Source organism: Schistocerca nitens, chromosome 11, assembly GCF_023898315.1.
Source record: "Schistocerca nitens isolate TAMUIC-IGC-003100 chromosome 11, iqSchNite1.1, whole genome shotgun sequence".
Taxonomy (NCBI): domain Eukaryota; kingdom Metazoa; phylum Arthropoda; class Insecta; order Orthoptera; family Acrididae; genus Schistocerca; species Schistocerca nitens.
Window position 1 is genome coordinate 123882537 of NC_064624.1, and position 27956 is coordinate 123910492.

Below are 27956 nucleotides of genomic sequence, written 5' to 3' on the forward strand. Positions count from 1 at the left end.
CTAAAACCTTTTTCATCTGTGACCCCTTTAATATACCTCACTTTAAACTGTTTTTCTTCATTCTGATCAAAAATTTCTGTTTCCCCTCCTCCTGGTAGCCTTGATAGAGCATCTGCAACTATGTTGCAGTGCCTTTAATATACTTAATTTCAAAGTTGTATTGTTGTAAATACAATGCCCATCTTGTAAGCCTATCATGATAGAGCTTGCATTCCTGTATATAGCTTAAGGCTTTGTGATCAGAGTACTCTATTACCTTATGTTCAAGTAAATAAGCCCTGAATTTTGAAAATGACCACTGTATGGTTAATAACTCTTTTTCCGTGACTGTATAGTTCTTTTCATGCTTCAGTAACATTCTGCTTGCAAATGCAATTGTAGTATGAACTGTCTCCCCATTGACTTCTTTTACTTGAAATAATTCAGCACCTAGCCCATAATCACTGTTGTCAGTATGTAAACAGAAAGGTAACTTGAAATCTGGTCTGTGTAACAGGTTATGGCTATTCAGTTCCTTTTTTATTCTGTCGAAAGCCTCTTGACAATCTTTACGCCATATCCAAACAGTGTCCTTCTTTAACAAGTTACTTAGACAGGGTGTGTTTAAGCTTTGTTTACTATAAATGTTCTGTAGAAGCCACATAGCCCATAAAATGATTTCAATTGTTTTCTGTTACGGGATATAGGAAACTCTGCAATAGCTTTAATTTTGTCTGGATCAGCCAAAATTCCTTTTTCTGTTATGACATGTCCCAAAAATTTAACTCGGGTACTGTAAATTTGCACTTTTCTAGTTTTAGTGTCATTCCCCCTCTTCTAAGTTTCTCATATGCCTGTCTTAAAATCCCAACATGCTCATTCCAATCTTTTCCAGTTACTAAAATGTCATTTACATAAATCACTAATTTGGATACAAGTTCCTGCCCAAGCACATGGTCTAAGGCTCTAATGAATTCTGCTACCGATGAGTTCAAGCCAAAAGCGACTACACGATACTGATAGCAATGGCCATTGTAAAGAAAAGCAGTGTATTTCCTAGATTTGGGTGCCAGGGGTACTTGGTGAAAGCCTGAGGTTAAGTCTAGACTTGACATTAATTTTATGTCCTTGAACTTGTGCAACAGCTCATCAATGTTTTCAGGGGGTTCTGTTTCCCTGTATAAGATCTTGTTTAAAGGCCTGGAGTCAAGAACTATTCTCACTCCCCCATCCCTCTTTGACACAACTACCAGTGGGTTATTATAAGCACTGATACTCCTTTCAATAATGCCACACACTTCCATCTTATGTAATTCTTTCTCAACCGTTGTACATTTTGCTATGGGCACACCATATGGTTTTATGAAAAATGGGTCATGTGGTCTTACTAGCAAAGTACATTCATAACCCCTATTTTTCCCTTGAAGGTTGTTAAAGACATCACTGTATTTCCATAACAAAGACTCTAGTTACTGTTTTTGCTCATCGTTTAGATCGCTAGCTTCTGAAATCTTAGTGTTTACCAGTGTGTTGAAATCTACTTCACTTAAATCTAGCTCTGTTATGTGTTTGTCAACATATCTTTTCTCCTTTACAAGATTTGTAGTGTTAAATTTATTATTACACAAAACTGTATTTGATCTGACAACCTTGGTGGAGATACACCCCCTATTTGGTGTTGTTATGATAAGTTTTTGTCCTCCCCAGTCAAATCTTGCATCTACACTCCAAATCCATGACATCCTGAGAATACAGTCCTCACTGAGGCCTGGTATAATTAGGCATCCATGTGTAAATGTGACTCCCTCAATTGTAAAAGATAACAAAGTTTGACTTTTCACAGTTTTACTATGTTTTCCTGTAGCCCCTATTATTTTCACCCCAATGACTGGCATTTCAATGCAATCTTTCTTGCACTTCAGCTTTTTGCTTAGTATTTCAGATATTCCTGACACCTAATTCCCTGTGTCTATAAGGCACTTGCCTTCCCAGGTACCATCTTTTGCTCTGATGAATGGACTACCTATGTCATCACTTTTTTCAGGCTGAACATATTCATACAATAAATCATTTTTAATTTCACTAAAACAATGACTTCCTGACTTACAGGTACCTATATTACTGTCACCTTTATTATCTATGGTCGTTACATTAACACACACATCATTACCACTGTCACTTGCATTGATAATTTCATTAATCCAAATATTTTCACCCATATAACATTGTTCATCACTAAGGTATTTATCCTTCAGTTGGTCAACAATAATATGTTTAGTATTTTGCCACCAATCAGGATACAAAATTTGAGACATAGGTACGAATCATTTTTCTAAAATTGCCATCATCTCTAATTGCATCACTCTTTAGCCACATATTATAAAGAAATAATTCACCTTTGTTCATTGCAAATGGTAGCCTACTTGCACAGTCAGTTCTACTGTTCAGGGAATCTTTATCATCTGCCCAGGTTCCTTCATAAGATGTTGGATTACAGAGCCTATTGGTTGTGACACTGGCATTAACACCATTTAAACTGTTAATAACATCCTTGGGTACATCTACAACTTGCATTTCAGTTTCTCCCACAACACCTAATGCCTCCATTTCCTCTTTCAAGCAAACAAAATATTTTTCACCATCCTCATGTATAATTAAATCTTCATTTTCCCAAATACTACAATCATCAACCTCTCTCTCCCGAAAACTTAAAACGTTGCTATCACACCCAAGTGTATTTAATTCTTTGCTCGGTAAATCAGTGTCAGCAATTTGCTCACCTGGTTCCCTCATCAGTGCATCAATTCCTAAATCATTTAAATTGTTAACCTGCTGGTCCTCTGACAGACTACAAGCTTCTGCCCATTCATAAAATTCAACTAAGTCAATTATTTTCTCTGGCTCTTTATTACAACCAATGTGTTCATTCTTAACAGGTACTGTGTTTAGAGGGTAGTACACATTCATAAGATAACTACTATTACTTGAGACGTATCTCTTGGTGCAACATAGTCACTGTTATTCGTCCATCTATTATCTATGCTTTTTGCCACTACCTTGTAGACCGACAATGGAGCACAATGCTAGTTTTTCACTTCATGTCTTCCCATAGCATTTGACTCCTGGTGTCACTACGTTCACGCCAATTCCTGTTTTCAGACTCCCTGTTATTACTTCTGTTCCAATTATTCCCAGATTGCCCTCTTGAATGGAAATTATAGTTTTCCCTTGAATGGAAATTATTATTAATATTGTGACTATTTTGTTGCCTATGATGAAAACTATGGTTGTTGGGCCCACTGTTTTCCCTCCTGTTAAAATTAGTGTTTCCCCAACTATGATCCCCACCTCTTTGTGTGTGACTGAAATAGTTTTTTGGTTTCCCCACTTTGTCTATAATCCTGTCAAGTTTGTCCACATAGTTTAGAAATTGTTCAATGTTGTTATCTGGTCCATACACAAGGTCCCATTGCACATCTGTTGGAAACCTTCTCTTTAAAGCATCTATCTGTGTGAGCTATTCAAAGGGTTTACTCAAATGTACAAGCTTCTTCAATTGATTTTTACAAAACTGTTTCATAGTCTCCTGTGTTTTTCTATAATTTGATCCATTCAGGAACTCGCTCTTTATCCTGGCTTGTTCAGTTTCAGACCAGAACCGTTTTAAGAACTCAGTTTCAAATTCTGCATAAGACATGTCCATAGAAAAATTTTGATTGGCCCATGACAAAGATTCCCCCTCCAAAAATTTTTTAACACACTTAATTTTGAAACTTTCACTCATATTGGGCAAAAAATTGTCTCTGCAACTCTGCAGAAAGTCAACAGGATGCAAACTACACGCATTAGAAAAGTTTTTAACTGGAATATTGGATAATAAGGTACATGTAACATCAACAAAAGCAAAACGAGGATAATGGAATGTAGTCAAATTAAATCGGGTGATGCTGAGGGGATTAGATTAGGAAATGAGACACTTAAAGTAGTAAAGGAGTTTTGCTATTTAGGGAGTAAAATAACTGATGATGGTCGAAGTAGAGAGGATATAAAATGTAGAGTGGCAATGGCAAGGAAATCGTTTCTGAAGAAGAGAAATTTGTTAACATCGAGTATAGATTTAAGTATCAGGAAGTCATTTCTGAAAGTATTTGTATGGAGTGTAGCCATGTATGGAAGTGAAACATGGACAATAACCAGTTTGGACAAGAAGAGAATAGAAGCTTTCGAAATGTGGTGCTACAGAAGAATGCTGAAGATAAGGTGGGTAGATCACGTAACTAATGAGGAGGTATTGAATAGGATTGGGGAGAAGAGAAGTTTGTGACACAACTTGACTAGAAGAAGGGATCGGTTGGTAGGACATGTTTTGAGGCATCAAGGGATCACAAATTTAGCATTGGAGGGCAGCGTGGAGGGTAAAAATCGTAGAGGGAGACCAAGAGATGAATACACTAAGCAGATTCAGAAGCATGTAGGCTGCAGTAGGTACTGGGAGATGAAGAAGCTTGCACAGGATAGAGTAGCATGGAGAGCTGCATCAAACCAGTCTCAGGACTGAAGACCACAAAAACAACAACAAGGTACATGTGTTCATAGAAAAATTTTTGTTAGCTACATCATTGATAAATATTTCAAACTTCTGGTTTAACTGTACTTTTTAATTCACTAACGTCTGTCTTAGTATCAATCTCGTGGAGTTTTACTGTGTTACTGACTGATTCCACATTATCATTCACAACATTTAGTTTCGAATCTACTCTACTTTCAAGATCTACTGCCATAGCTTTTACATTTACACAAACTGTATCTATTTGACTATTAATATTAAGAAAACACTTTGCATTTTTCTCTCTGTCTGTGACCAGCTCATTTTTTACAGACTGAATTTTGTTACTCAGACTAGATTTTACTTCTCCCACTTTAGATTCCACCACCAAAATCTTTATTTTTGCCCTGCTAAGTTTCTTGTCTATCTTTGATATATCGTTGCAAAGTTTATTGCCCCAAAGTAAGACATTATCAATTTTTTTGTTCATAGCTCCCTCTAGATGCGACACTTTCTGATTTATAACCCGAAAACTGTCTGCAACCGTCTAATTCATGTTTTGCAATTGTTCTTCATTAGCTTGTAAGCGGGCTGCAACTGTTTGATTTAAAGCTAACGATTGTTCCATCATTTGTAACAGTGTGATTTAATGTCCAACGTCTCACGTTCTGATGAATTAAGGCTTTGATCCGCTTCTTTGACTGACTGATCTTCCGTTTTCATCAGCATGTCTACATCCCCAAAGACTAACAAATTTTCACAATCCTGCTCGGATTCAGCACCACTTTCCTCTTTCTCAATAGTCATTTTCGTGAAATTTCACACACAAAATAAAGGAATAAACAGCACTACACAAATGTACTTATCTTTTCAGTCTGGGTCCTCACTCGTGTGGTCAGTCCACGTTACTGTTTAGTTTCGTCCTCCTTGACTTCCATGTATAGCACTTCTTCGTACCACGTGGTCATTAGACTTCTGCAAAACAGATTTCGTCAATCCAGTACATATAAATGTCTTAATCCCGGCAAAGAGCCCCCAGTTGTCATGCACCCGCTCTACTGTGCACGAAAAGTTATCTCCATAAGGACACCGTTACGGTGTGGCTAATGGCTGTATAGTACTTTAGTAGAGCTGGCCATGGTGTCTCCTTTGTTGATGCTGCCGAGTCTGTGTTGTTCATGTGGCTTCTCATTGTATAGGCGATGATTCCTTTGCTGCTCTGGGTCCAAGAAAAGGTGCGGGTTTTTTAATTATCACTGGACTATTGAAAAATGACGCAGTATTCCACAGTTTCTTTGTATCAAAAACACACATTTATTGCCAAAACTAGATACACAACTACACTCAACCGTGGCCAACACTCAAGAGTCAAGTGGCTGAAAACCCGTTGTAGACCAAAGATCACGGTCATAAGCTACAAAGAACATACAATTCCAATATCGATTATTGATCGCAACACCTAACTTAGTATTATCTTAAACAAAGGCTTTTTTTAACACGACTTTAGTGTATAATGTAACAAAATGTCTATTTGTCAGTTCCATTACAGGTTCTTGTAACAGGGCCACGTTCACTTCCTGCCTTCTCAGGCAGCGACTCAGGGCAGCAGAGGCCCCTTTCACTGTGCTGCAGATTAATCTGCAGCACCTCCAGTCTCCATCATGCTTCCATCTTTGAGGTCTTTGAGAGGCCTGACAGTGACCTGTGAGAACACTAAAAGCAATTTCAGGTTCTGCTCCCGCATCACCTTCAAGGACTTCTCTCCGACCTCCTTCACCAGGGTTCGCCCTTCCAGTGCAGCCTTCTGGTTGACCAGTCTTCTGTCGATACTTTTGGGTTTTGGGCCCCTATTTTCCGAAACTAAGTCTTAGAAGAGACTTTCTTAAGGATCTTTGGTTCCCATATTGGTATCTTTGCAGTCTTAAGAAGCTCCACTGCCATCTTCACCAACAGCTTCTCATCTTTCCATGGGGATATCATGAGCATCTTGTCCGTAAGCCATTCCACCATGTGTACCCCCTCACAGACAAAAATGAGGGCACCATGATCTAGATAGACCCTCCTGAAATTGGGTCTTGGGCCAGCACAACCCCCCCCCCCCCCTGCCCACACCCCCGGCCCAGTCTTTTCAAAGAGGGCCATCTGTACCAATTCCTCCTGCTGTGAAGTGATGGCCACCAGTGGATAGCCTTCCTGGATAACTGCCACCCTAAAAAGCAAGAGTGCAGTACTATAGGTCTGTTTCCCTATTTCTTGCCTCGGTTTTTTCTGGACTCTCTTATCCAGGAAGGAGGGAGTCCTTGATTCCTCCTTATCCACTGGCTACCTGTCTTTGACATAGTGGGGGTCTTCTTTTCACCTTTAACCTGAGACAGTTTTTTCCTGGGTGTCTTAGGTTCAAGTCTCTTTAATTCCCTCCACTTGTCTTTAGGAAGCCATTCTCTTCCTTCCTTTTTCCTCTGTTCCCTGAGTAGTTTCCTCCTCTGAGCCCCAGACAAGCCTTTGATCTGGTCTAGCTTCTCTGTTACAGTTCCTATTTCTGGCTCAGGTCTAGACCATGATTCAATAATGGGAATGCCTTCCATCGGTACTGAACCCGATGTATGGATATCTCAGGTCTCAGTTTGCTCCTCAGTTTGTTTTTCTATGTTTTCTTTAATCATGTCCATATTGGTCCCACGAGATTTGGGGATCTACAAGGACCACACCACGTATACCCCCTGCGGTGTAAGGCTACTTACTCAGGGAGGTCGCCCGGTATCCCTGAGGCTACTTTCGCAACACATCTTCCCATGTGCCATGCACCCCTTGGCACGGATCACATCACACCTTGGGTTGGGTCAGGGAGTTGGGTAGTACTAGGTATGGATAGGGAAGGTGGGACGTATTGGGACACTCTTAGTCTGATCCATTGGCTGAGGCCTTTCCAGCAGTAGGTCCTCAACCTTCGGCATAGCCCTCAGCTTCATGCAGATAGTTAAGCCTCTCCATCCGCACGGACAGTGCTTCATCAAGGTGGTGTCCCCCAGACAGGACGCTAGTACATACCTCATTCGTCTTTTCAACAGTATGAGTATTAAACTGGTGCAATTCTCCTGGGTTTTCCTTTGTAAAGGAACATTTGAAAACAGAGTTCAGAATTTTAGTTTTTGCTTTGTTACCCTCAGTTTTGTTTCTGTCTCAGTTGCTAGTTTCTGTACCCTAAGTATGGTGACACTAACATTCTTTACGTATGACCAGAATTTCTTTGGGTTTTCTGAAAGAACATTTTACAACATTCTGCTGTAGTAGTTACTTAAGGCTTCACACATTGCTCTCTTCAAGGCCAAACGTGTTTAATTTGGCACTTGTCTATCTATGATCATTTGCTTTGTTTTACACCTATTATGCAGCAATCTCTGTTTCTTTAGAAGTTTCTCTACTGTACCTGTATACCATGGGTCCTTCCCATTAGGAATAGTTCAACTGTGTGCATATTTATCCAGTATATGGTCAAGTATCCGTTTATAATAGAATATTCTCATTTATTCAGTTGAGAAGTTATTGTAAATGTTATGTGTAGAAATGTGCTTCCTGATCGAGCATATGCTGATCTTAGTTTTGTAATTACTTCCACATTTTCTTGGCTGAAGTTCCTACATAATTTTCTTGTGCAGTCTGAATTTAGTTTTGATAGTGATACAAATAGCTCTGCATGGTCTGATACTCCTACATGTAGAACTTCTTTCCTTTCACATTGCAATTATAACTGCTTACAATATTATCAGTAAATGTTGAAGCAGTTACTCTAACACTTGCGTACTGGTGAAAATTTAGATTTAGCCCATTAGTGTCTATATGCTTTTTAATATGTGAAATAAATTTGCCATCAGCACTTGCATCTGTGTTGAAGTCAGCAAATATAACTAGTTTGACACACAATTTTCCAGTTTTTTATTTATATAACAATGTTTCAAATTTCTCTAAGAATACCTAGCTTGTGTGGTACCCAGGGATGTGATACATACTGACAATTAATATATTATATGTTTGTCACTTCCGTGCAACTACTTTCAAATGTAATTCCTCCACTTAGATGGCTAAAATTCTCTCTGATTTCATAGTCTACTGAGGACTGAACTAGTACGCAAGAGATTCCATACCCATGAACTGGTAGCCAGTTCATAGCCTGTAAGTTTATTGAGGAAGTGGATATTTTTAATTTTAAGTAACTGTTCATTTAGACATATTACCTTTACTGATAGTTTCATAGTTTGTAAATGAATTTCCATATCATAAAGCTTGTTAGTCATTCTTTACAACCTACCTTCAATCATCAAATACATAATAAAATTACGACTCCATACACTATCAGGTAAAGCATTTTTAAAACAACAAGGAGTTCCATTTATCTAATGACCGCACACACATGGCTGACTTTGCCGGCCACTGGAGCCATGCAGGCCTGTCGAATGCGTCCTGTCTCTGCCTGTTAGTGCCACAGTAAGTGCCTTTCCAGCCAGTGCCATTTGAGCAGTAAAACAAACATCATGAGTCTAACAGTGAATCTGCAAATGCAACAATGGCTATGCCGAAACACTCCAGTGCACCATGAGTGATCATTTATAATTTGTATGTGCGTCCAGAGCCCACTCATGTTGTCCAGAATTTTTTAAATGCTTGAATTCCAAGTTATGATGCAACTCACAAGTTAGTGAAAACATTTCAGAAATGGGAAGTGCTCATGACAAGAAGTGCAGAATCTCATCTTGATGACATTGCATATCACTTGGACAATACCCTTAAAAAGTCTTTTGGACATCTTTCACATTGAACACAAATTTCATGTACCTGTGTACAAAGAACTACTAAGTTATATGGGCTAAAGTCATATAAAGAAACAGTAGTGGAAGAATTTAAACATGGTGATCAGGCTGTCCATGTTAATATTTGCAAGTGGGTTTTGAAACATGTGCCTGACAGTGAATTGGGTTGATACCCCATTCTGTTTTCAGATGAGGTACGATTCAATTTATGCGAGTATGTTAATTCTCAAAACTGTCAATGTTGGAACACTGTCAGACCTATTCTGCTACATGAGGAACCCATTCATGGCCAGAAAATAGTGTGGTGCGTAGTAAGAGGTGACAGAATAATGGGCCCAATAATTTTAATGACACAGTTAACAGTGAAAGGAATGTGCAAGACTTTTGTAACCAATTTTAATGAATAGGGTTAAAGAGAATGAAGCATTGTATTTTTTCAACAAGGTCCAGTAGAGGCTCATCTGGCAAATTTTTCTTTGCATACAATTCACAAAGTATTTAAACAACAATATCTGGCACAGTTGAAGTCCCAATTTAAACCTATGACCTTTTTATTTGTAGGGAGCACTAAAGGCCAAAGTAGCACAACAAATCCACACACATTACAGGAACTCAAGGATAATATCCATGAGTCAGTTCATTCACTTTCTCAAAGAGAAGTACATTGTGTGACAAATAATTTCTTCAGTAGATGTGAGGAATGCGTGGAAAAAAAATGGCAGGTAGTTCCAGCATCTCAGTGCATGACGTAGGTGAGTACAAAATTTATTTACATATACACTGGCGAGAAAAAAATCACAACACCAAAAATAATTAATGTAGAGTAATTAAAAATTGTAGGAATAGATTTGGCTAGATAATATTTTAAGTAGGTAATGTTGTAAGGTTACAGGTTACGTAAGTGTGAGATTCCATTGCAAATATGAAATGCTGGTGAATTAATAAGTGGTGTAACCACCAGAACTTTGATTGAAAGCATGCAAACGTGTATGCACTTTGTTTTACTGGTGGTGGATGTCAAGTTGTGGGACGGAGTTTTATGCCTGACACCACAATACTGTTTGTGGATGAGGCTCGAGTTGTCATCCAGTGATGTCCCACTTGTGCTCAATTGGAGTCATATCTGGTTATCAGGCTGACTCAGGTAACGCATTGACACTGTGTAGAGCACGTTCGGTTACAACAGCGATATGTGGGTGAGCATTATGCTGTTGGGAAAAACCCTGGAATTCTGTTCACGAATGGCAGCATAACAGATTGAATCACAAAACTGACATACAGAGTTGCAGTTAGGGTGCATGGGTTAAACAGGAGAGCACTCATGCTGTCATAGAAAATCACACCCCAGACTCCAAGTGTAGGTCCAGTGTGTCTAATACACAGACAGGCCCTCAACTGCCCTCCTCATAACCGACACACAGCTGTCACGGCACTGAGGCAGAGTCAGCTTTCATCAGAAGATACAACATACCTCAACCCTGCCCTCTCACTTTACACCACTGCAGTCATAATTGATGTCAGTTTGGGATCAGTGGAAACCGTGCTACAGGACGTGTGGCTCGGAGATGTCCTCAAAGTAACTGATTTGTAACAATTCACTGTGTCACTGTGGTGCCGACTGCTGCTCATATTGCTATTGCAAATGCAATACAATGCTCTAGAGCAGGGCTTAACAACTGGCCGGTTTTGAGCACAAGTACTCGCGTCTGCTCAGGCACGTGCTCGCGAGCAGCTGCAAGGTCGCGGAGTACGGTGGGAGGGGAGGGAGGGGAAATGCGCGCGCACGTTTGAATAGGGCCGCAGCGTGCCTATTGAATTCGCGCCGACTGTGTAACGTTTAAAGTACTACGATCAGCTCTTAACAGTCACTTCGCTGGTTAAGAATCATGTGAAGTCGCCGTTGTGTAACCCTAACCATGCTTTCGCAGTTCAACTTCCATTGGGAGGAATTGTATCTGTTTACTGAAAAGGATGGTGTTGCAAAATGTTTAGTATGTCACAAAACGCTGAATTCTTTTACGAAATTTAATTTGCAGCGACATTATATGTTGTTCCACGTGAAAGACTACGGACGTGGAAAATGTGATTGACCAGATCGTGCACAGGAAGTTATTAAACATAAAAGGAAGCTATCCGAAGAAGATCTGGACGACGAAGAAAAATCAACTGAGGCAGCTCTCAGAGTGGATTACAAAATTGCTTTGCTTTTAGCAAAATCCCTGCGCCCCTTAACTGATGGCGATTTAATAAAAGAATGTTTGGTAGTTGCAGCGGAACATTTGTGCCCATCTCAAGTAGAACAATTTCGGATTGTGCCATTATCTAACATGACCATTATGCGTCGTATACAGGACATGGCAGACGACGTCCAGAGCCAGCTTGCAAATATCTGTTGAGATTTTATGGCGTATTCTCTAGCTCTGGATGAAAGTGTTGATATCACTGGAACGGCGCAGCTTGCCATATTTATTAGAGGTGTTAACAGAGATCTTCAGGTGAGGGAGGAGCTCCTCGATGTAGTAGCCATGAAGAACACTACAACCGGAGGTGATATGATTAGATTAGATTAGATTAATACTAGTTCCATGGATCATGAATACGATATTTCGTAATGATGTGGAACGAGTCGAATTTTCCAATACATGACATAATTAGGTTAATTTAACAACATACTTAAGTTAATATAACAACTTTATTTTTTTTTGTGTTTTTTGTTTTTCTTTATTTTTTATTTTTATTTTTTTAATATTTTTTTCTTTTTTTTCTTAATTTATATCTAAAAATTCCTCTATGGAGTAGAAGGAGTTGTCATTCAGAAATTCTTTTAATTTCTTCTTAAATACTTGTTGGTTATCTGTCAGACTTTTGATACTATTTGGTAAGTGACCAAAGACTTTAGTGCCAGTATAATTCACCCCTTTCTGTGCCAAAGTTAGATTTAATCTTGAATAGTGAAGATCATCCTTTCTCCTAGTATTGTAGTTATGCACACTGCTATTACTTTTGAATTGGGTTTGGTTGTTAATAATAAATTTCATAAGAGAGTATATATACTGAGAAGCTACTGTGAATATCCCTAGATCCTTAAATAAATGTCTGCAGGATGATCTTGGGTGGACTCCAGCTATTATTCTGATTACACGCTTTTGTGCAATAAATACTTTATTCCTCAGTGATGAATTACCCCAAAATATGATGCCATATGAAAGAAATGAGTGAAAATAGGCATAGTAAGCTAATTTACTAAGATGTTTATCACCAAAATTTGCAATGACCCTTATTGCATAAGTAGCTGAACTCAAACGTTTCAGCAGATCATCAATGTGTTTCTTCCAATTTAATCTCTCATCAATGGACACACCTAAAAATTTGGAATATTCTACCTTAGCTATATGCTTCTGATTAAGGTCTATATTTATTAATGGCGTCATACCGTTCACTGTACGGAACTGTATGTACTGTGTCTTATCAAAATTCAGTGAGAGTCCATTTACAAGGAACCACTTAGTAATTTTCTGAAAGACAGTATTGACAATTTCATCAGTTAATTCTTGTTTGTCAGGTGTGATTACTATACTTGTATCATCAGCAAAGAGAACTAACTCTGCCTCTTCATGAATATAGAATGGCAAGTCATTAATATATAATAAGAACAACAAAGGACCCAAGACTGACCCTTGTGGAACCCCATTCTTGATAGTTCCCCAGTTTGAGGAATGTGCTGATCTTTGCATGTTACGAGAACTACTTATTTCAACTTTCTGCACTCTTCCAGTTAGGTACGAATTAAACCATTTGTGCACTGTCCCACTCATGCCACAATACTTGAGCTTGTCTAGCAGAATTTCATGATTTACACAATCAAAAGCCTTTGAGAGATCACAAAAAATCCCAATGGGTGGTGTTCGGTTATTCAGATCATTCAAAATTTTACTGGTGAAAGCATATATGGCATTTTCTGTTGAAAAACCTTTCTGAAAACCAAACTGACATTTTGTTAGTACTTCATTTTTACAGATATGTGAAGCTACTCTTGAATACATTACTTTCTCAAAAATTTTGGATAAAGCTGTTAGAAGGGAGATTGGACGGTAATTGTTGACATCAGATCTATCCCCCTTTTTATGCAAAGGTATAACAATAGCATATTTCAGTCTATCAGGGAAAATGCCCTGTTCCAGAGAGCTATTACACAGGTGACTGAGAATCTTACTTATCTGTTGAGAACAAGCTTTTAGTATTTTGCTGGAAATGCCATCAATTCCATGTGAGTTTTTGCTTTTAAGCAAGTTTATTATTTTCCTAATTTCAAAGGGAGAAGTGGGTGAGATTTCAATTGTATCAAATTGCATAGGTATGGCCTCTTCCATTAACAGCCTAGCATCTTCTAATGAACACCTGGATCCTACTATATCCACAACATTTAGAAAATGATTATTAAAAATATTTTCAACTTCTGACTTTTTGTTCGTAAAGTTTTCATTCAATTTGATGGTAATACTGTCTTCCTCTGCTCTTGGTTGACCTGTTTCTCTTTTAATAATATTCCAAATTGTTTTAATTTTATTATCAGAGTTGCTGATTTCAGACATGATACACATACTCCTGGATTTTTTAATAACTTTTCTTAATATAACACAGTAGTTTTTATAATTTTTGATAGTTTCTGGGTCACTACTCTTTCTTGCTGTCAGATACATTTCCCTTTTGCGGTTACAAGATATTTTTATACCCTTAGTAAGCCATGGTTTCTTACAAGGTTTCTTACGAGTATATTTAACTATTTTCTTGGGGAAGCAGTTTTCAAATGCATTTACAAAAATGTCATGAAATAAATTATATTTTAAATTGGCATCAGGTTCACGGTACACCTCATCCCAGTCTAACTGCTGTAGGCTTTCCCTGAAATTTGCAATTGTTAAATCGTTGACTGAACGTACCACTTTGGAGGACTGTTTAGTATTGCTGAATGGAGCTATGTCATATATTGTAACTAGCTGTGCACCATGATCAGAAAGACCATTCTCAACAGGTTGAGCATTTATCTGGTTAAACTTATCTTGGTCTATAAAGAAGTTATCTATCAGTGAGCTGCTATCCTTTACCACCCGAGTAGGAAAATCAATAACGGGTGTCAAATTGAAAGAACCGAGTAATACTTCAAGGTCATTTTTCCTATTACCCTCTTTCAGAGAATCTACATTGAAGTCCCCACAAATAATAATTTAATAATTTGCTTCCCCCTGTCTGACAGATGTTAAGTAGTGTGAAGAAAGTGTTGAAAATATAGGATTGTCGTGGAATTCTTTAGTTTCAGTGTCTACAGATGGTAGAGGCATACACTAAGCTAATAAAATTATGTGGCACGTGTACATTCTCCTTTATTTGTTTCATTTCTCGCAGTAATAATTCGTGAGTGATATCCCTGCAGGTGGCCGCGGATTTACATCGACTGGCGGCAGCTGTTGTGTACCCCACGTGACTCTCCCCACTCTCCGCTCTGGTCCGGTAGTGGGGGTAGCGTGCTCGCGCTGCTCCGTGCTCGCGCCTTGCTGCTCACAGCTTGCTCCGCGAGCACGTATGTTGTGAAGCCCTGCTCTAGAGCCATATGCCAAACGTGACGGTCTCCCCTCTCGGTAGTACTGTGTGTCCATCAGGAGCCCATCTTCTTGCGACTGTACGTTCTCGTGGCCACTGCTGCCAGCAATAATGTACAGTGGCTGCATTCCTGTCAAGTCTTTCTGCAACAATGTAGAATACCATCTAGCTCCCCATAACCCTATTAAATGACCTTGTTCAGACACAGTGAGGTGTCGATGGTGGCATCTTTGTCACCTTAAAGGCATTCTTGACTAACATCATTTCACCATGTTCAATCTCAAAGGTAATTAATGCTCAGGACCATTATAGCGTGTATTTAAAGCAAGCTGGTGCTACTGGCATCACTCCTATGTGACTGTCCCAAAATCTGAACAGACATCATCTTTCTGATGTAGCAACAAGCCCACCTACTTTCGTTTATGTTGCACAAGTCCTCCTCGCTGTTGCTCACCGTCTACTGCACCATGTGTGCAATGATCAGATAAATGGAAGATCCTGTAGTTTGGTTGCAAGGTAAAGGTGTGTCGAATACTTGCTCTGCGTGTTAATATTGGGCCAGATAAAGTTTGGAAAAGTAGCCCATTTCTCTAGTTTCTCTGCATTTGAGCATTTAAGATAATGGCTTGTTTGTTTTTACAGCTGCTCTAGCACACTATTTCATCAACAGCTTTGTTTATATCTGATATGATTCTGTTCTTACTAGATCCAATCAGTTATTGCCTGTGCATTGCAAAACTAGCCTTTTCATAACTGTTGTCATCAAGAAGGTTTACAACAGAATTGACACATTCTTTTTCTACAGTACTTATCACATTTCTGAATTTTACCCCATGCTTAACAACACCTGATGTCTCTTTAGCAGACTTTGATACAAAGTTTGAAACATTGCATGATTGTCTCTGAATATTTTGACTTGAATATTTTCACTTGATGTATTCATTTTTGGGTGACTGCAGAATTGTTCTTTGCAGATTGTGTATTTGTTTTTGAAGGCTCACTTTTACACGAGTCTTTTAACACATTGGAGCTATCTTCTACATTCCCAAGTACAAACTTTTTATTGGATTCATTTCGGATATGCGTAAAGTATCGTTCCTCAGCTACTATTGGTAGGCAATTTCTTTCTAAATTGTACTTTTTATTTTTTTCAATGTAGAGTATTTCTCTGTTACACATGAGCTAAATGTTTCAAAACTATTACTTTTGCCCACTTTTAAACTATTTTGCATTTCATTTGTGACACTTCATCATTTTTGCAGCACTCGAATTATTGAGGCCTTGTCTCTGATAATAATGGTGTTCTTTTTTTCATGTTTTTGTTACACAAGCAGCATACAATTACGAGTAGGCCACCGTTCCCAATATAATATTTGTTCTGCAACAGTTTTTGTGAAACCTATTGCCTATTACAACTATTGCCCTGGATACCTTTCCTAAATTTTTGTAATGTGCATTACAATTCTTACCACATTTTACTTAACTTTTATCGGAGCAGTTTACACCTAGTCCAATCATTGCCATCTTGTAAAACTCAACAATCAAACTAAAATATTAAATGGCATTAACAGCATCCCTCTTACACAGAGGCAATCTTACCTCCTTAACGGTAAGTTGAGAGTCGCACTAATAGGCTCTGCCCCAGGCATGAAAATAACTTCAGAATGGATGAACATAACAAGTGGATTGTCGCAAGGATCGTTACGTGACCCACTCTTTTTTGTAATCTACGTAAATGATCTTCCGTTGACTATAAGGGTCAGTTCAAAAACTGTAATATTTGCTGATGACACAAGCATACTAACTGAGAGTCCAAACTCAGTCCTGGCAGTCATATCTCAGATGAGAGCTTAATATGCATACAAGTGTTTCGCGGCTAACGGTTTAAGTCCTAACCTCACACAAACTCATATTATGGAATTTCGAGCTAACAATAATTACTTTTTAACAACACAAGTAGACATTAATGGTCTTACACTGAAAATCCTTTGGGTCCTGATGGATAGTAAGTTAAAATGGTGCCAAAACATACATAAATTAATGAAGAAGCTCTGTTTGAATATGCTATGCCAGTAGATGGATCTCCTATTGTGTTGATCTTAAGGCAAGAGCATTGGTTTATTTTGCATGATTTCTGACCCTGCTGCCTTATGGGATTTCTTCTGTGGCAGTGCACCTAAAGTAAATAAAGTTCAGCAGAACCGACCAGTACGAATATTGTGTAAAGCAGATAACTGTATATCTTAGACAGGTATTTCTAAGGAGCTTGAAATTCTTACACATTTACTTCTTAACATTTTTCGTTGTTGATAAATAAAATCAGGTTCAACGGAGCTGTGATATTCACATTAAGAATACAAGACATGAAAATAATTCTCAACCAGACATTGCATTGTTGTCCAGGGTGGAGAATAGAGCTATGTATGCTGGTGATAAGATACTCAGCAGGCTGCCATCTAACATAAAGCCCAAAATTTGGGATCCCTACCAATTCAAAAAATAATTAAAAACACATCTCATTACTCACTCTTTCTACAAATTATCTGGGCTTTCATAATTAGGGGACCTAAATTTCTGTTATGTGCATGGTAGATAATAGTGTTTCTTATGAAACTCTATAACAAGTAACAATGCACGTTAAACAGGGCTCAGTATTTATAGATGTAAAAATATTTTCTTTGAAAGAGAGAACAGTAATTAAGTGAATACTACACTACTAATAGTGGATAAACACCAGTCATGTAATATAACTAAGTATGTAAATGACATAAAGTGGAATAGCATTGAGCAGTGGAGTGATAGTTCTCAATATGTAACAGAGATGGAATTTCTATGCTTTGTTTGTCTCATATTAATGTACACCATCTTTCATTCCACATCCCTGAGGGCTCTCATTGGTGGGGTCTAGGGAACATGAGAAATGAATGAATGAATGTGTAATGCTCTTTACCTTATGAATAACTATTTTTGTTTTTGTTTGTGTGAGTGTTGCAAGCTTGGAGAGTAAGCAACAGATTACAGGTGCAAAAGGCCTTAGGGTCAAACATCAGTATTTGCAATTCTTTTTACTTCTTTTTCTATTATTGCTTGCTTCATCTCTGCTAATGATTTAAAAAGTGAAAAATTCCAAGCTGCTCCCACTGTGAGACTACATTAAACTGAAATTACTGCCTGTGTACATTGTTAGAGAGCTTGCAATTAAAAAATATATATAATAATAAAAAAAGCAAAGGGTATATTGTGTGTTGTAGGACCATTAATTAATTTATTTATTTATTGGTGCTGTGTATCTATAACTGCACAGTATAAAAATATATTGGTCCATTTCTTAAGTACTATAAACATTTCTTGAACTTTTACAAGTCATTCTTAGCAAGAAATGATACTACACAATATTTTGTTTATTTGTACACTCTACTAATGCAATCCAAACTGGCACTACAGTTCTGTGTTCCTACATACTCAAGTGAAGCTGTGCTTGACCAGTAATCCTTCACAATCAATTTGAAACTGTTTACATCCATTTGTTTACTTGTTTTATGTAATTCTTTATAAAATTCAATGCCATGACATAATATGCCGCTCTGTAATAGTGGTGTATTTTGTTATACATGTACAGTATATGGGGTGTGAAAATTTATAACAAAGAAAAGGGGAAAAGATTTCTTCAGTATTAATTTAGAATGCTTGATAAGCATTTGTATGACAAACAGATGCATAATAGTTGTTATTAAGGTGAAGAGTTACCAAAGGACAATCTGCAAATTTGAGTGGGAGAGAATGCATACTTAAACTACTGTCACACAGAGCAGGAATTTGGATGTCAACATTGGCTGAGCTGAGTTTCTGATATCAGAGTGAGGAAAAAGCATGTCGAGGAGTACTTCCAAACGTGCAGACCAATACTGAGCATGTCAGATGTTCTAAACACACATTGGAATGTGGACAAATGAGATGGAAGAACGCCAACTAAGTTACTGACAGGTCATCTCTTCTTTTGGTAGTGCTAGAAAGAGAATCAAGGCCACTTAAGATACGAGACGAATTACATGTTTTGACAGATGTGATGAAAGGAAAGGAATGTTTGTACAACATGCAAACTATTGTAAAAACTCTCCAAGGTAGATTGTAACTGGGGTGTTTTGAAAGGTGAAAATCTTTCAACCACAGCTATGCAGTCCAAAGGAGTGTCGTGTAGAATTTTTAAATGAGCAAAATGTGTTCAACATTCATATCAACAAGAAAAGAGAAGGCATCCAAAGTTCTTAGATTTGTCTGTTAATGATGCAGTATGTAGGATGGAATATTTGGTTGAGCACTATGTTCACAAAAAGCTAAAACAACTCCATTGACATTCATGGCACTTGTCCACAATTTTCAGGTTAGATTTCTGTTTGCATGTGTAACTGTTGCTATATGGATTGAAGCTGAGAAAACTGGAGAGAGAGAGAGAGAGAGAGAGAGAGAGAGAGAGAGAGAGAGAGAGAGAGAGAGAGAGAGAGAGTGTGTGTGTGTGTGTGTGTGTGTGTGTGTGTGTGTGTGTGTGTGTTTGTTTGCACATTTCCTTTACATTGAATACATCATTAAAATTTTGTATGGATATTATTCAGGAGTTAAGTGTTAGGCCTACAAGTGCAAACATGTGAATGGGAATAAAAACTTATCAAGTAGTTTCACACAGTCAGTTGTGAAGTGCACCTGCACAAACTGTACCAGTTCACATTTGTCAAAACCATCTTTGACTAGCCAAGGAAAACTTGATGTTCAGCACAACAGTTTTTTACATCTAGATGTGCAATATGAGATTTTCACTCTGCAGTGGAGTGTGCACTGATACGAAACTTCCTGACAGATTAAAACTCTGTGCCAGGCCGAGATTCAAACTCGGGACCTTTGCCTTTCGCAGGCAAGTGCTCCGCCAAATGAGCTACCGAAGGACGACTTACGCCTCGTCCTCACAGCTTTAGTTCTGCCAGTACCTCATCTCCTACCTGCCAAACTTCACAGAAGCTCTCCTGCGAACCTTGCAGAACTAGCACTCCTGGAAGAAGGGACACTGTGAAGACATGGCTTAGCCACAGCCTGGGGATGTTTCCAGAATGAGATTTTCACTCTACAATGGAGTGTGTACTGATGTGAAACTTGCCCATGAAAGGCAAAGGTCCCGAGTTCAAGTCTCGGTCGGTCACACAGTTTTGATATGCCAGGAAGTTTTAGAAATGAGTGTGTGTCATATTATGCATCAGCAGCTAGGTAGTAAAGGCTACTGCTCAGTCGTGCTTCACTAATACAGCAAACTGGTGTTTATGTAGGGGCCTTATTTCAGTTCTCTTTAATTGTTTTGAAACGTTTCAGATAGCATAAATGTGTCTGAAGTATTGGCAGAAGTGTTGCTAGAGGAGGCCGAAATGCACGCGTTTAATTACACGCAGACTGGCATGAGGTCTGGAACAGGACAATGTCTTGAGAATTTTTAGTAGCAAATAAAGTACGTAGTTGATGTAATACTTAACTTTAATCCATAATTGGAGTACATCGCTCTTGATGATACAAAAGTATAGTAAGTTCAATATAACTGGTAATGACGCCTTGCTAGGTCGTAGCAAATGACGTAGCTGAAGGCTATGCTAACTATCGTCTCGGCAAATGAGAGCGTGATTTGTCAGTGAACCACTGCTATGAACGTTGGCTGTACAACTCGGGCGAGTGCTAGTAAGTCTCTCTAGACCTGCCGTGTGGCGGCGCTCGGTCTGCGATCACTGACAGTGGCGACACGCGGGTCCGACATATACTAATGGACCGCGGCCGATTTAAAGGCTACCACCTAGCAAGTGTGGTGTCTGGCGGTGACACCACAGTGTCTATGCCCATTTTCCACTTATTGCTTGCGGTACTATTGTTGTAATGTACTAACAGTTGTGATTAACCAAATAGTCAGCTTTGACTAGCTGAAGTTTACTGTTGTATGGTTTTATTTTCTGTCCATTGCAATTTTAAGTGAATAATTTGAGTATACACCTCCCAAAGTCAGGCCTGTATGCTTTATCAAAATCTTTGTTTTATGTTTCAGGTAGAAGATAGGAATGAAGTGCCAACCTATTCTAAACTGGAAGTGCAGTCTGTAGCAAATTATGTGGAGAGTTTGCATAGCAATAGTAGTAATACAAGGTGTCCAACAAAGGACTTCCTAACATTAGAATTAAATAACATGAAAATAATAGAATAGACATTATGTTTACTACGAAAGCAGTAAGAACTGTATACAGAAGCTTTGAAATAATAGTTACAAAACATGGAACTGTCATAGCAAAACAATGTACTTATAAATAACACTCCAAAGTTCAGAGCAATCAGTTCCACAAATCAGTTCATCAAATTCAAATGGACAGGCAGCATGTAAATGTTGGGCCGGTGGCAGCTGTAGTTACTCTTGAAGATGTCAGCACACTTTCTGAAAGTATTCAGCGGAATATGAGGAAATTTGTCCAAAGAATTTCTATAGAGGCTGGTTTGAAGTGTTCAAGCATGCATATACTACTGAGAAAAGGTCCACACATGTTCCTATTGAAAATCCACAGCCACCTGGTCATATCCGTAACCACTGCGAAATAAAGGGCTTACTGCAGACTGAATTCTCACAATAACTGAAGGATTTGGTGCTGGCTGCATCTGGTTTTCTGGTTAAGGATACATCCATCTGAATGTGTTGGAGAATAAGAAAACTGTCAGTTTTGGGGTACCGAAAAGCCGCGTTTGTATGAACAAAAACCATTGCATTCTCCTAAAGCTATAGTTTAGACTTGTGATATGCAGCAGGCATACAATCGGCCCTTACGTCATGCAAGAATCAGTAGCTAGTAAACATTACTTTATAATTTTTGAAAAGTTTGTCATCAAACAATAAGCTTTAGAGCCTCAATGTGCACTGAGTGATTCATGCAAAATGGGGCCTGATCACATCCCACCAAACAGGTGTTCCACTTCGAGAATAGGGTTGTTGTGTGCATTATCCCATTTTTATGGACACAGGCATGGAAAGCCTCCATATTCACTCAGTCTGACTTTTGGGACTACTTTTCTGGGGCACGTTGAAATACATCATCAACTGGGACCATCCCACCACACTGGATGAATGTGAACTGTTGATCTGCATTGCAACTGAATCCATTTCCGTACACATTAAGATGTGATAAAAATGATGAGCAGTGAGCATTTTGAAAAGATTATGATGTGATTGCAAAGGCTGTTTGCAAAAGATAAAATTTATGTATGCATGCTGATAAAAGCGTAAATTGTACAGTGCCATTAGCAGTTTTTCTAAGTATTATACTAAACTTCTGTACAAAATTCTTTGTGTTCAAAATTAATCTACCATTCATTCAATTCTTTTCTTTTCTGTGTTAGTTAATTATAAACCAGGGAGTCCTTGGTTGGCTACCCTTTATATTTATAGTTAATGAAAACCCAGCAACTACACACACAATTCTTCAGTCAGCAGATCTTCAAACTTCCACTCCTAGGTACTCCACAATGAAGAAAAGGGAGCAGAATGATGAATATGGTTCTGCAATTGAGTCAATCACTAATACACTGCAAGAAGTTGATGATGAAACAGATATTTTTGCTAAATTTTTGGGAGCAGAAATCAGAAAAATTGTGTCAAGGAGAAAAGGGATGTAAACCTAATATTAATTAAAGAGTTATGGAAATCATTAGATGAATAAATTTTATGTTGGAATGTAATTTGCTTCAGGACTATGGAATTGTAATCTGCACCTGTCCCACTATCTGTACGCTAATATTAGCTTATGGGAGAGAGAAATAGGGGAGCATCCATACACTTCTAGGCAGTGTTCATTCATATAATCAAGCAGAGTGCATTTATTCACAGGCTACTGCAAATAATTACCCGTTTGCAGCAAACCTCTGTGGATGTGATCAAGTGGGGGGACTGACTTGTTGAATGAGAGTTTTATTTACATTCTTGTGCATCAAGATCAGAACTTATTTGGAAAATTTATTCTTGTATTCAACCATCCAGTGTGAATCATGTTACAAGGAGTATATTAAGTATTATTTGATAACATATTCTTCAGGACTGTATATTACTTTATATTTCACACAGTACAACCTACTAAATTCAAAGTTAGTAAATATCATACAATATGCTCATTATTAATTCCCCCACTGTGCTTTGGTTTTGTATGGCAGTATCCTTTCAGTGAGGTGAAATTTATTGCCTGTGTAACTCAAAGGCAGTGTGAAATGTAGGTAAGTTCAGTCACCTATGAAATTAAAGGGTCACATATGATGTATTACTATTTGAAAAGCCAGTATGCTGTGTAAATTATTTTGACAGAAATATGGCCTCAGCTTTGCACACAGTTAAATAACAGGAAATGGCAGTGACCTCTGCATAACATCACTCTGTTGTAAACCAATAAGTAAGTTCACCTACTGGTGCATATTTATTTCACCATTGTGCATTTCCATAATCCTTGGTATGTCACCAATTTTCTGATAAACTTTTTTTTTCATATGTTTAGTTTCACTTTACTCTGTTACTACCTTCATTCTAATTTGAGGCCAATGCATTGCATAGTCTTATCACCTTCTTTCTCACTGATCACGCATCCTATGACTTATCCATTTTCCTAATATTTTTTTTTTTTTTTTTTTTTTTTTTTTTTTTTTTTTTTTTTTTTTTTTTTTACTGTGAACTCTGTTCTTCAATATTGCTGTAGAGCTTCATGCTACATTCAGTGATGTGGTTATTTCATGCCAAGAGTTTGGAAAAGGTAAATATAATGTTCAAGGCAGCAATTTATTCTGGTACATGTTGTGTTTGCTAAGACTGACTAAATGTTTCACATATAAATATAGTGTGTAAAGTTTTGGCAGAATGGAAATAATTTAGGAGTAGAGGAAACAGCCTACAAAACAGGAGAATCATTGAGTTGTCAACAGATACACAAAAAAAGAATGGAAATTTTGCTAGCTTTTGGATAGGCCTATCATACACTGAAGACTAGCCCCAGCCGGCCTTTTTTGTGCTGTCGGGTTTGAGAATTTTTTGACTGGTGAGTAGTTTTTTTTTAATTTTGGCCTGTATGTGCAAAAATACATTTTTAAACATTCTCTTGCATGCTTCTCTCATCCAGTCATGGAACAAATGCATACAACAATAGGGAGTTATGGCTACAGGTTGTGCCACAACTTTTCACTTTGTAATTTGGAAAAACAACAAGGGCTATATGTCTGTGCTGTTTTCATGTGTCAAGTAACTCATCTGTGCATTTTTTATCATTTTATCTCGGTTGTTTTTTATCTCATCATTGAGGAATAGGCAAAAAAAGTGTTTTAATATTAATCTACAAAAGGAATACAAATTTGTGAAATTGTGTAATGACAGCAACGATGAATATATTGATTGCACCATATGTAATGGAGAACTCCCTGCTGCATATAAATGGAAAGGTGATATTAAAGACAATGCAAAAACAGCAGTATGTAACCTAGCAAATGTATACCGAACAAAGTAATGTAAAATGCCTCTATGTAAGTAATTAATCACTGGGACATCAGGCAGGAATTGATGTCAAGAGAAAGGCAAGCAACAACATTTATGACACACATCAAACAGGACAGATTATAGATGTGGTATGTCTTCTTGTAAAACTGCAGGACTGTAGACAGGAAAGTAGCATATAGTAAACAGATCATGGTAGTGGGCCAGCTTTTGTCCTGATGCAAATAGAACCCGGTTGCTGGTGTTTTCATTGTACTCTACAGAGCATCCACTTGCTATCAGATTCTCTTGACTGTGTACATGAAACTCCAAGATTACATCTCAGGAATTTCAAGTGAGGAGGAGGTGGATGTACTGGAAAAGGTCATGTGATATTGTGGTACTATTACTGACCCTAGGAACTATATATGCATTACCTACATGCCAGAGTTTGTGTTCTTGGTGCACACACAAAAGCTAGATTCTCAATACAACTGCAACCTGAAAGCAGTCCACAAAAAAGTCACATTAATAGGTAGGTGCTGTTGTGTCAAAAAGTTATTTACATGTCTTGGTCTCCCTCTTTAATGTTTGCCCTCATACTACCCTCCAGTAACCAGATTGATAATTCCTTAGTATGTCTCATATCAGCAGATCCCTTCATCTTTTCTCCCCAATTCTATTTAGTACCCCATCATCAATAGTTAAGCCACTGGTGAAGTATCAGTGCGGCAGCAGTGCAGTGGCGAGTCGCATATTTAGCTTTCATATTTGTTTTTTAGTTTGATTCTTAATTTCTTTCAGAGTGTTTTTGCGCTTACATATTTAATTACATAAAATCCTTGTGTATTCTTGTATTTGAAAGGAGTAATATTGCTTATTGATAGCTGTAGAGTATAAATGCATGGAGTCGTTAGTCAGTTGTTTGTTTTGGACAGCCAGTGCACTTTTGACACAGCTCATTGAGCCTTGAGCAGCCTCTGGTGAAGTATCAGTGCGGCAGCAGTGCAGTGGCGAGTCGCATATTTAGCTTTCATATTTGTTTTGTAGTTTGATTCTTAATTTCTTTCCAAGTGTTTGTGCGCTTGCATATTTAATTACTTAAAATCCTTGTGTATTCTCAAATTTGAAAGGAGTAATATTGCTTATTGATAGCCGTAGAGCATAAATTTGCTGAGTCATTAGATATTAGCAGTAGGATGGATAGGATGTGTGCGTGCTGTGTACAGGCGCAGGAGGAACTGGCTGCGGTTCACGAGCAGCTGAGCGTGCTGTTGGCCACTGTCAGCCGCCTTCAGGCTGCTGCCTCGAGGTGCAGCAACGGCGAAGGGTCTGGCGCGTCGCTTGAGACACCCCAGGTGTCGCTTTCTGCATCCGCTGACTCAGCCGCCGAGTGTACCCGGCGCGTTGGGGCTGCCCTCACCTCAGGGTGAGTGGCGGACTGCAACGCGTTCGCGTCGCTCGAGGCGGAGGGTCAATGTGGAGGCTGGCCGGCCGGCCTCGCCCTTTCATCCTCTCAGTGGACAGGTGGCCACTCCTTCAGCAGGGCCCGAGCGGGCACACGGGGGCAAAGGCTTGCCGGTTATTGGGAGCTCCAACGTTAGGCGGGTGATGGAGCCCCTGAAGGAAATAGCGTACAGGGCTGGAAAGAAATTCAATGTGCACTCGGTTTGTCTGCCGGGGGGCCTCATCCGAGATGTGGAGGCGGCCTCGCCTGCGGCTATCGAGCGTACGGGGTGCAGTCATCTGCAAGTATTTGCTCACATCGGCACCAATGACGCCTGTCACTTGGGTTCTGAGGTGATCCTCAGTTCGTACAGGCGGCTGGCGGATTTGGTGAAAACCGCTGTCCTTGCACACGGAGTGCAAGCAGAGCTCTCTATTTGCAGCATCGTTCCCAGAGTGGATTGGGGTCCTTTGGTTTGGAGCCGAGTGGAGGGCCTCAACCAGAGGCTTCGTCGACTCTGTGACGGTCTTGGCTGCAGATTTCTAGACTTGCGCTATTGGGTGGGGAATTGTAGGATGCCCTAGATAGGTCAGGGGTGCACTACACAAAGGAAGCGGCTACTCGGGTAGCAGAGTACTTGTGGCGTGCACATGGGGTTTTTTTAGGCTAGGCAGTAGTGCGAGGTGTCCTCATGAACAATCACCAGTCAACGTGCAGGCAGGGAAATCAGGACACGCTCAGTGTAAAGACATTTCAGCTATCAAGATATTAGCAGTAAATTTTCAGGGTGGTCGGAATAAAGTTCCTGAATGTACTGCCCTCCAGGAAGTGTGTGGCATTGCAAATTATTCTCAGGACTGAACCCTGAGATAGGAAGTTCTGAAATGTTAGGGTTGGAACATGTATCGGAAAGACAGATTAGACACCGTAGGAAGTGGTGTCTTCATTGCAGTTGACAAAAATATTGCGTCTACTGAGGTCGAAGTAGAGTGTGATCGTGAAGTTATCTGGACACGTTTAACAGGACTAGCGGAAATAAAGTTAATTGTTGGGTGTTATTACCGGTCACCAGGTTCCACCGTGGCAGTTCTAGAATCATTCAAAGGGAGTCTACATTCTGTATCGCGGAAGTACCTGGATCATGCTATATTAACCGGAGGCGACTTCAACCTACCTAGTTTAGCCTGGGATGTCTATGGATTCATTACAGGTGGTACAGACAAGCCGTCGTGTGAATTACTTTTGAACACATTATCCGTAAACTGTCTTTAGCAGCTAAATCGACAGCCAACACGTAATGGAAATATTTTAGATCTGGTAGCCACGAACAGACCAGACCTCATTGACGGTGTCAGTGTTGAGACAGGGATTAGTGATCGTGATGTTGTCATTACGACTATGGTTACAAAAGTTAAAAAGTCGGTCAAGAAGGCTAGGAGAGTATTCTTATTAGAAAGAGCAGATAAGCAGTTGTTAACATCCCACTTAGTAAATGAATCGACTTCATTTACCTCCAGTACGATGGACGTGGAAGAATTATGGGCAAATTTTAAACACATTGTAAATCATGCCTTGGACAAGTATATGCCAAAAACGTGGGTTACAGACGGAAAATACCCACCGTGGTTTAACAGCGCAACTCGGAGAATGCTCAGGAAGAAAAGGCAGTTGCACTCACGTTACAAGAAAGATTGGGAGAATGACAGGCAAAAATTAGTAGAGATTCATGGTGCTGTAAAAAGAGCGATGCGCGAAGCATTCAACCACTACCACCGTCACACCTTAGCAAAAGATCTTGCTGAAAACCCAAGGAAATTCTGGTCCTATGTAAAATCGGTAAGCAGGTCGAAGGCTTCCATCCAGTCACTCACTGATCAGTCTGGCCTGACAACAGAAGACAGCAAAACGAAAGCTGAAATTTTAAATTTAGCGTTTGAGAAATCTTTCAACCAGGAGGATCGTACAAACATACCGGCATTTGAGTCTCGTACAGATTACTGTATGGAGGACATAGTGATAGACATCCCTGGGGTTGTGAAGCAGCTGAATGGGTTGAAAATATATGAATCGCCA

At 39.0% G+C, this 27956-nt stretch overlaps 1 long non-coding RNA gene across 1 annotated transcript in view; it reads left to right on the top strand.

Moving 5' to 3' along the window:
* LOC126213430 (uncharacterized) overlaps nucleotides 1–22517 on the top strand; it is a 363820-nt gene extending 341303 nt beyond the window's left edge. Inside the window, exon 3 of the long non-coding RNA XR_007541165.1 lies at nucleotides 21901–22517. This is a non-coding gene — a long non-coding RNA (uncharacterized LOC126213430). The remainder of the gene's footprint in view (nucleotides 1–21900) is intronic.
* The last annotated feature ends 5439 nt before the right edge of the window (nucleotides 22518–27956 follow it).